Source organism: Coenobita brevimanus, chromosome 79 (genome assembly GCF_032717465.1).
Source record: "Coenobita brevimanus isolate Jiangsu-jjx chromosome 79, ASM3271746v2, whole genome shotgun sequence".
In the NCBI taxonomy this organism is placed as follows: Eukaryota; Metazoa; Arthropoda; class Malacostraca; order Decapoda; family Coenobitidae; genus Coenobita; species Coenobita brevimanus.
The window spans coordinates 10,817,723-10,826,245 of record NC_137032.1 but is presented as its reverse complement, the minus strand read 5'-3'; the positions used below and the strand labels follow the sequence as shown (position 1 = coordinate 10,826,245).

General features: G+C 41.3%; 1 protein-coding gene across 1 annotated transcript in view; it reads left to right on the top strand.

The window, feature by feature from the left end:
* LOC145409023 (putative neural-cadherin 2) overlaps positions 1-8,523 on the top strand; it is a 532,112-nt gene that overhangs the window by 427,516 nt on the left and 96,073 nt on the right. The gene's annotated exons all lie outside the window — the stretch shown is intronic.

Here is an 8,523-nt window from a genome sequence, read left to right as displayed (position 1 = left end):
GTATTTTGTTCAAGTGTGCTACATTTGTTCACTGTCTCTGTCAGGAAAATATTTTATAAATGATGTCATCATTATACCATAGTACGTAACTATGAATGTGAGGGACTAACTGTAACAGTCCCGTCTTGCCACGACTGAGGACGGTCATTAATTCTGGATCCTGTAAGAGTGCACAGACAACCCATGGATAGTAAGCATGGCCTCATGTTGTTTCACGTGCACAAATGCCCGTGTATCGACTCCCCTGGTTCCGAGGATGATATTTCCACTGGCTCTCCATTACTTGGACAGAGATGACACCAGCAGCGACATTCGTGCAGCCATATAACATAACAATTGAAGAAGGTGCAATCGTGCCGTGAGAATCCGTTTGGAGAAGCACGAGCAGTCTGCCTTTGAACATCCTACCATTCTGAGCGGAGATAAAGACTTTAGTCCTGAGTGTTACAGAACATACTCATTCAAAACCAGCTATGATTCTGAGCGGCACGGGAAACAAATGATCTCTGAGATGAGCATTTTGTTCTTTGTCAAGCATCATCGAGCTGGCCCTACCAGGTCTCTCACTGAGCAGTGAGCACCTTCGAACAAGATCTGCACTTCTGTTTTGGCCAATAAGTTTGTTCATCAGTCGCTGAAGAACCAGTCCAGGTCTATCAGTACCTTGCTCATCACTTTGAGAAACATAATTAAATATAATATTCCGAATAGTTCCGCATTCTGCAAATTATTGTTTGGTAATTTTACTGTGCTCTCCATTCCCAGACTGGAGTCACTTTGCTTTTTAAACATGTAAACTTGTTAACCAGTGACCAACACCCTTTCATCAGTCTTCCAGTGGCTAACTTCAGTGAATGGCTCCATTTTACAATCACATCAATGTCACTAGAAAGTGCAGACAGATGATTCTATGTTGACCTCCTTGACACGTGGATGAAGCCTTTCATGAATGAAAAGGTCCTTGGAAAACTGACACACACAGTTATACTGACACAACTTCCCCCCACCCCCTTTTCCTGTGGCCCTTCTAAATACAGTGGTATATTGCCAGCACGTACAGCTGGCCCAGACCTTTACTGTACATAAATACAGATATATTCGGTAATCTGCTTTATCTTTTTTTATGGAAGGATGAAGGAACCAAATGCTAGAAACCTGCAAGATTATTCCCAGCAAGAAAATACAAAACAAAATAACAGGGAGCCAAATATGCTATCCATTCATTTTGAGATGCCTAAACACACTACATTTAAAAGACCAGAGGTCATGGGCAGTAAGAAATACAGACAGAGGAAGACAGTTCCAGAGATTACCTGTTTCATACATGAAAGACTGGGAGTAACTGTTAACTCTTGCAATAGAGAGTTGAACAGAAAAGGGATGAGAGATTGTTGACAAACGGGTGATACACACCCACCATAGTGACGGAGGGATACAACAAGACAGTTCAGAAGAGAAGTGACATTGAAGTAGCGACAGAAAAAGATATAAAAATGCAATAATACCTCGAAGACAACAAGGACGAAGGAAGCCAGAAGGACGAGGAGAGTTAATGAGACTAAACATCTTTGACTCCAGCATGTTGAGAAGAGCTGTATTTGGGAAGCATCCCCACTCATGAAAATTGTACGCAACACAGGGGCGTATAAAACCCGTGTATAATGACAACTACTGTGTAGGGGTAAAGAAGGCTTGGAATCGGCTTAGCACACCTCATCTCTTGGAAGCAGATTTCACAAAAAAATGATATTCGTATGATCTCTTCAAGATAAATCCCGAGTGAAAGAAGCCCCACGTATAATCAAAGATGATCCAGTATAGACTTGGATATTGTTAAAAATTTGGGTATTCCTTTGTGAGGTTTTGACGGGTCTAAACATATAAGAACGGAGCTCTTGATGCACTGAAGACAATAAGGTTACTTTTACCCCAAACAAAGATATGAGCCAAGTCAGACATTAAGTGTGCCATAACCTCATCCTAAATTTTGTTCAAGTAACTGAGATGGACGCTGCGAGAAGCCAATGAAAGGGTGAAGGGTTGAGTCAACAGCGTATGAGTGGATATAATTAGATGTACAGCTTGAAAGGTCACTGATGAATAGAAGATAGTTGGTGACAGGACAAAACCTTGAGGAAAACCACTATTGATAGCTGTAGAAGAACGGTGGCTGTGTACAGCAGCAGCAGTAGAACAACCAGAAAGGGAGCTAGAGACGAATGCAATAGATGGAAGAATAGAACATGTAAAAGTGAAGATTGAAAATTAAAGATTTATGCCATACTCGATTGAAGGCCTTTGAGATGTCAAGTTCAATGGCTAAATTTTTGCCAAAATTCCCAAAGGACGATGACAAGGAGTCTGAAACGAAGATGAAAAGACCGCCAGTGAAGCATCCCTGCCGGAACCCATGCTGGTGAATGGAAAGATTCTGATAGGAAAGATGCTTATTATTTTTTTAAATATATTCAATAACTTCAGGAATGCAGGATGTTGAAGCAGTTGGATGATAGATTTCTGGAAATGGTCACCCTCCTTTGGGACAGGCTGAATGAGAGCAAAATCAGCAGAGAGTTGCCCTTCAGTCCTAATGAATCCAGGTTCGAATCCCGGATGAGGCGAGGAACAGCTTAAAGGATTTGAAATTCATTAAAGCAGCCTTTGCTAATCTACCAGAAGACCCGCTGACATGTTAAATACGTCCACTAATACCAGTACACTTTTCCTGTATGAGACATCTCTAACTTGTATTACATATGGATGGAGGGTGTTAGCACCGAACTGGTGACATGTGGACGTGTATGGTACGTAGGAGAACTACTGGGCCTTGGGAATGGCTGTGAAGCCTATACCCAGAGGCAGACACATAAAAAAAAAAATCTTCCATCAAGAAGGAAAGGTACAGACAAGGCTGAAAGATTTTACCTAGGTACGGTGTAAGCACTGAAGCACAAGTCTTGAGGACAGCAGGAGGGACCCCATCACTGTTGCCCTGTTAGTTCTGAGACCAGATAGGTCAGTAAGTAAATCAACTGCAGATATTTTAATGTCAGCCATAAGGAAGTCATAGGGTGTAAGTGATGGAGGAACAACATCAGAATCATCTAAAGTAGAATCGGAAGAGAAAGTCTGAGCAAAGTGTTGTAGCAAAGTGTTGTGCATTTTCTGTAGAGAAAACAGCTACAGAGCCATCAGAGCAGAAAAGAGGAGGGGAGGAGGATGAAATAAAGTTAGAATGGCTTTTGGCAAGGTGCCAAATGGAGGGGGAAGAATTTGAGTCGGTGAGTTTAGAGCATTTACGAAAAATGAAATTATTCTTATCATTTGGGGAGAACAAACATAGCGTGGTTCCAGGCAGAGACATAATAGAGACAGGATTCAGGGGTGACTTGGCTCCAGTACCCTGTGTAGGCGTTCTTGTTGTAGAAAGCATTAGAAGAAGCGTGATTAGGCTATCTGTTTTGCATTAGTCACGAGATAAGAGAAAGGAATTTATGCTTCATGAGAGAATAACCTCCGTAATGTGTGAGGGACAGTCAGATAGCTCTCAGCCATGGGGGCAATAATCATTACAGGGAAAATAAAATGAGTGCTGCCTGTGGGCCTTCAGTTAGCAGCTCCAAAGTGCTGCAGCCGCCACTTCTTGAGAGAGTCCACAGGCTTCACTGGAGCAATAGGACAAGTTAAGAAAATAAGGTTGTGACTGGAAAAGGGCAGTGAAGTGAATAGATGAACAGAGCAAGCAGAAGGATTAATTTTCACGAAAGAGGTCAGGTATGCTGCAACACTCTTCAAGGTAGTCAGAGATAGAGTAAGGAGCTGTACAAGATGCTCCAGAAACTAGATCATTAAGGATAGGAAAGATGTAGACTTATTCACCAGGTGCTTCACTGAACAAAGAGGAGAGCCAAATGTGGTGGTGAACATTGAAATCAAACAGAATTGAGATTTCAGGGAAAGGAGAAATTGATAGGATGTGTTACATATTACAAGTAAGGTAGTCAATGATTTTTTCGCAGTCAGTAGAATTAAAGGATAACTACATAGCACGAATATATTTAGTCAGGGAAAGACAGGATAGCTGAAGCCAGAAAGTAGAGAATTCTGAACATTAATGTTAAGAAACACGAGAGAAGATAATTATGTTGTTGCTTTGTGATGGGCCAGAAGAGATGCAGAGAGTGTTGGACTGTTTGGTGAGTGAAGGTCGCAAGGTGGGTTTGGTTATTAATTGTGGAAAAACTGAAATAATCAATATGAATATGGAAAATGCGGAGGAATGTGTAATTGGAGGTATGGTTGTAAAGCAAGTTGATAGGTTTAAATATTTAGGTACTTATTTAGCCAAGGATGGTTCTTTGAACTTTGAATTCGAGGAAAGGTTAAAGAAGGCTAATCAGGCAATGGGAATGCTTAAAAATATTTGGAATAATAACAATTTTTCTGTGCATACAAAAATCAAACTTTATAAGGTAATGGTTAGGAGTATCTTAATTTATGGACACGAGTCTTGGTACAGCACAGTGACTATGGAAAATAAATTTTTGGTGTTTGAAAATAAAGCACTTAGAAGAATATTAGGAGTTAAGTGGTGGGAAAGGATACCAAATAGTAGAATTAGAGAAATAACGGGAGTGCAGCCGATCGATGAATATGTTAGATTCTCACGATGGAAGTGGCTAGGACATGTGTATAGGAGACAGGGAATAGTACGAGGTACACCAGGGTGGGTGGCACTTGGTAGGAGAGGTAGAGGAAGGCCAAAAGAGACGTGGATGAGGACAATGAGACGGGAAGCTGGAGATGAGTGTTGGGGAGATCTTGAGGAGTTAGCACAAGATAGGATGTGGTGGTGTGAGTTCATCGAGGCCCTATGCATCCCCGAGGGTGCCACAGGAAATGATTGATTGATTGATTGCTTACATACACACAAAAGCCCCTCTTGGCATTGAAGTGAGTATTGGAACAGTTGAAGGATACAAAGAAGGATTTGGCATCAGTTACCTCAGACAGCCGATTCCCAATAAGAAAGAGAATGTGAGCTATAGATGACGAAAGGTATTGTTCAACATAGAGAAAATGAGAGAAAAGGCAACGTATGTTGCAGGAAAAAAGAGTGAGTCCGACAGTCGTTCTGTACATCTCACCTGGTCACTGCTGGGAGAGAGGAGAATAGTAGGGGCATTTATGACACCCTCCCTTCCCCAGGGAACTCCAGGACTGGATGCTGAGACGTCATTTTTGCCGAATTTAGAATAGGGAGTGTGACGTGTAATGTGCATGTAACTTGGTGTTGCCAGTTAGAAGAAATTGTGTAGGAGAGTATGCTGGCCTCTGTGTTACTGAAATCTTGAAAAAGTTCAGGAAAGGGAGATGGTCCGAAACTAGTCCTGGGGCCTTATGATACAAGAAATAACTTTTCAGGTACCCTTCATTATTATGTTGTATGAATTTAATTCAATTATAGTTGCTCTTATAATTGTAGAAATAGTTATATAAACTAACCTAAATTATTTCTCAATATCTTTAAACCCCAGATAGCATTTTAAACTACAGTGACTATTATACATATATTCCTTATTTTATGCTGCAAATATGCATCCGAAATTAGCCTCCAATCTGTTAAGTCCCAACATGGCAAACAAAACTCTACTGCCGTCATTACAACGAAGTCCAAATTTCTACAGCTTTGCTAGCCATTGGGAAACCTTCCAAGTTCTGAGGGGTGAGAAGCTATCTCGCCATAACCCACAAACCTTAGGGGATTACTTTTATATACTCTTGCTATGGCCAGCCTGTTTTATTAGTGTCGGGGAAACCTCCAGAGGTTTGAGGTTTAATGAAGTGGAGTGGAGCAACGGCCCAAAGTCATTAGCATATAACGTTTACTCAAAATAAAATAAAAAATCTGAATCACTCAGTTAATTTAAAATTGATAGAAACCATGCAAAATAGTAATAAATCTCGCTGTCAAATTTTGTTCACAACCAAGCATCCAAACTACTAGACAGTCCTAATGACAACAGAATATTCTGGTCAGCTCTCTGTTCTTTCAATAATAACTCTACTAAGTCATCACCCATTCCCCCATTAAAATCTTCAGACGGTAATAATACAAATGACCCGCATGGTAAAGCGATATCCTTGCCGGTCCCAGTATTGGAACGTGACTCTCCCGAAACTGCTTCACTCAAAATACAGACTAGATACGTAAACTGCATGCTAAACAATATACCAACCAATAAAGCTCCTGGCCCAGATGGAATTCCTCCAATTGTTTTGAAACTGTGCACCCCAAAACTTGTGTCTGTTCTAACCAAATTATTGGGACTATGCATACGTACTTCTTCATTCCCTAATTCTTGGAAAGAAGCCAATATCCACCCAATTCCGAAGAAAGGAAGTTCCTCTGACCCCTCTGATAGTCTAGTACAATTTCCTAAAATTGTGCTTGAATGAGGCATTTTGGGGGAAAAACAAACAACATACTTTTTCTTACTGATTTTGTGGTGGTGAAGACGACTAGGGGTGTTGCTATGCGATATTTTGCCATTTAAATGGTCAAACTTGAGGTCAAAGGTTACTTGTTGCAGTGTGGTTTTTCTCATTTTTAGGATTTGTCACTGCAAAAATTATTATAACTCCCACAATAATGCAGGTAGAGAACTCACCCTTGGCTCATATTGTAGCTTAGGATCTTCTCTATGAGATGCCCTGACCACTTGTTGATTTTATTCCATAACATGGGTACTTGGGGTGAAAAAGTCGGTGACCCCCAGGAACCTTATATTTGGTCACTTTTTTCATTTGACTCCCAGTAAATAAATAACCTGATGAGATGCTGTTTTCGTCTTAGACTCATTTGAAAGATTAATGTTATGGGTAGTTTTTGAAAAATAAAAAAAAAACGGACATGATATCCCATATAGGGACTGAGATACAGAGGGTCAAACTTGGGCCTTTTTCCAGACTTCCATAAAATAGACTGAAAATTGCTTCTGATAATGCCTTTTTTCCACTGGTAACAGTTCTTGGAGGGCTTGGAAAAAACAGGGAGGTTTTCTAAAAGGGCGTGGGATCCAAGAAGCCAGTAACGGGGCAAATGATTAATTATATCATTATAAAGGGCCATATTTGAGGTCAAAGGTCATTTAGTTTTACTGAACATCAAGAGACGTAACTAGTCAGTTCCTTCAGATTGTATCATACAGATTAATTTACATATAAATTAATGTACGTCAGAAATTCAGGAATCGTTCTTAAAGGCAGAGGATCTGGGACAGGCTCTGTTAAATGACTTAGTTAAGAAACGACTTATCGACAAGGATGTGAACTTGAGATATAAAATGCATAAAACAAAGGTAATAACTTTTGCTTAATTGTACGGATAGAGGAAAGAGGAAGACAACTGTGATCAAAGCAGATAGGCAGATTTCCCAGCAACTGAAAACGACATACCAGGCAGGGAGACCACCTCATCTGGACGATGTACTGAGCCACGAACTGACGGGACTTCCCATCAGTACTGCTGAAGCTGATGGTTCACTGAGGTCCAGGACGAAGTCGGTATATGTGAATGCCCTTACCAAGGATGTGAAATACCCAGCTAATCTTGAAGTACTGGATGGTGAGAGCACATGTCTTGTCATAGACTGCCAGGCCACTGTTGTGTCCTTTGGTAAACCAAGCGGGGCAAAGACACTTGCAGATTATGCTGATAGGTTTGTTGACCACATTCTAAAAATCGGCAAACGAGTCGACCGCACTGATGTTACATTTGACCAATACAGAGACACTGCCACGTCAGTTAGAGAGGGAACTAGGGAAAGACGAAAGAAAACCTCACGTCCCATTCGACGTTTGATAGAAAACCGGGAGGTTCCACTGCCATCCAAGTGGACTGATTTCCTGGCAATGTCAGACAACAAGAAGGATCTGCCTGCCTTTTTGTCCAATGAGCTAATTTTATTAGCTCCACCAAAGAAGGTCATGGTTGTTGCTGGTGGATTGGGGTTAGAGGTTAAGACAGGTGACCCTCAGATGGATACCGAAAAGTTGTGGTCTGACCATGAGGAGGCAGATACGAGTGTGATTCTGCACTGCATCAGTACCCCTGCTAGGCATATCGTTGTGTCTGCACTTGACACCGACGTTGTTGTTCTTCTGTTGGTGATTAATCACAGAATTAAGTGCGAAACCCTCTGGTTGAAAGCTGGAACTTCAAAAAAAACAAAACAAACAAGCACATCCCTATTCACAAGGTTCATAAATCACTAGCATTTGAGCAACAAACACTTGAGGAACTTCTTGTCTACCATGCCATAACTGGGTGTGACACTGTGTCCTACTTCATGGGTCATTCTAAGAGGTCAGCTTGGACTGTGTTCCTGGAGAACCAGAACCTGCTGCAGGAGCTGGGGAATACTCTGGCACCAGCTCAGATGAATGGCTTTGTAAGGCAGAGCAGTTCACCTGCAAAGTCCCAGATGACACTTGTGATAAGGATCGTGTGTACCAGTTCTC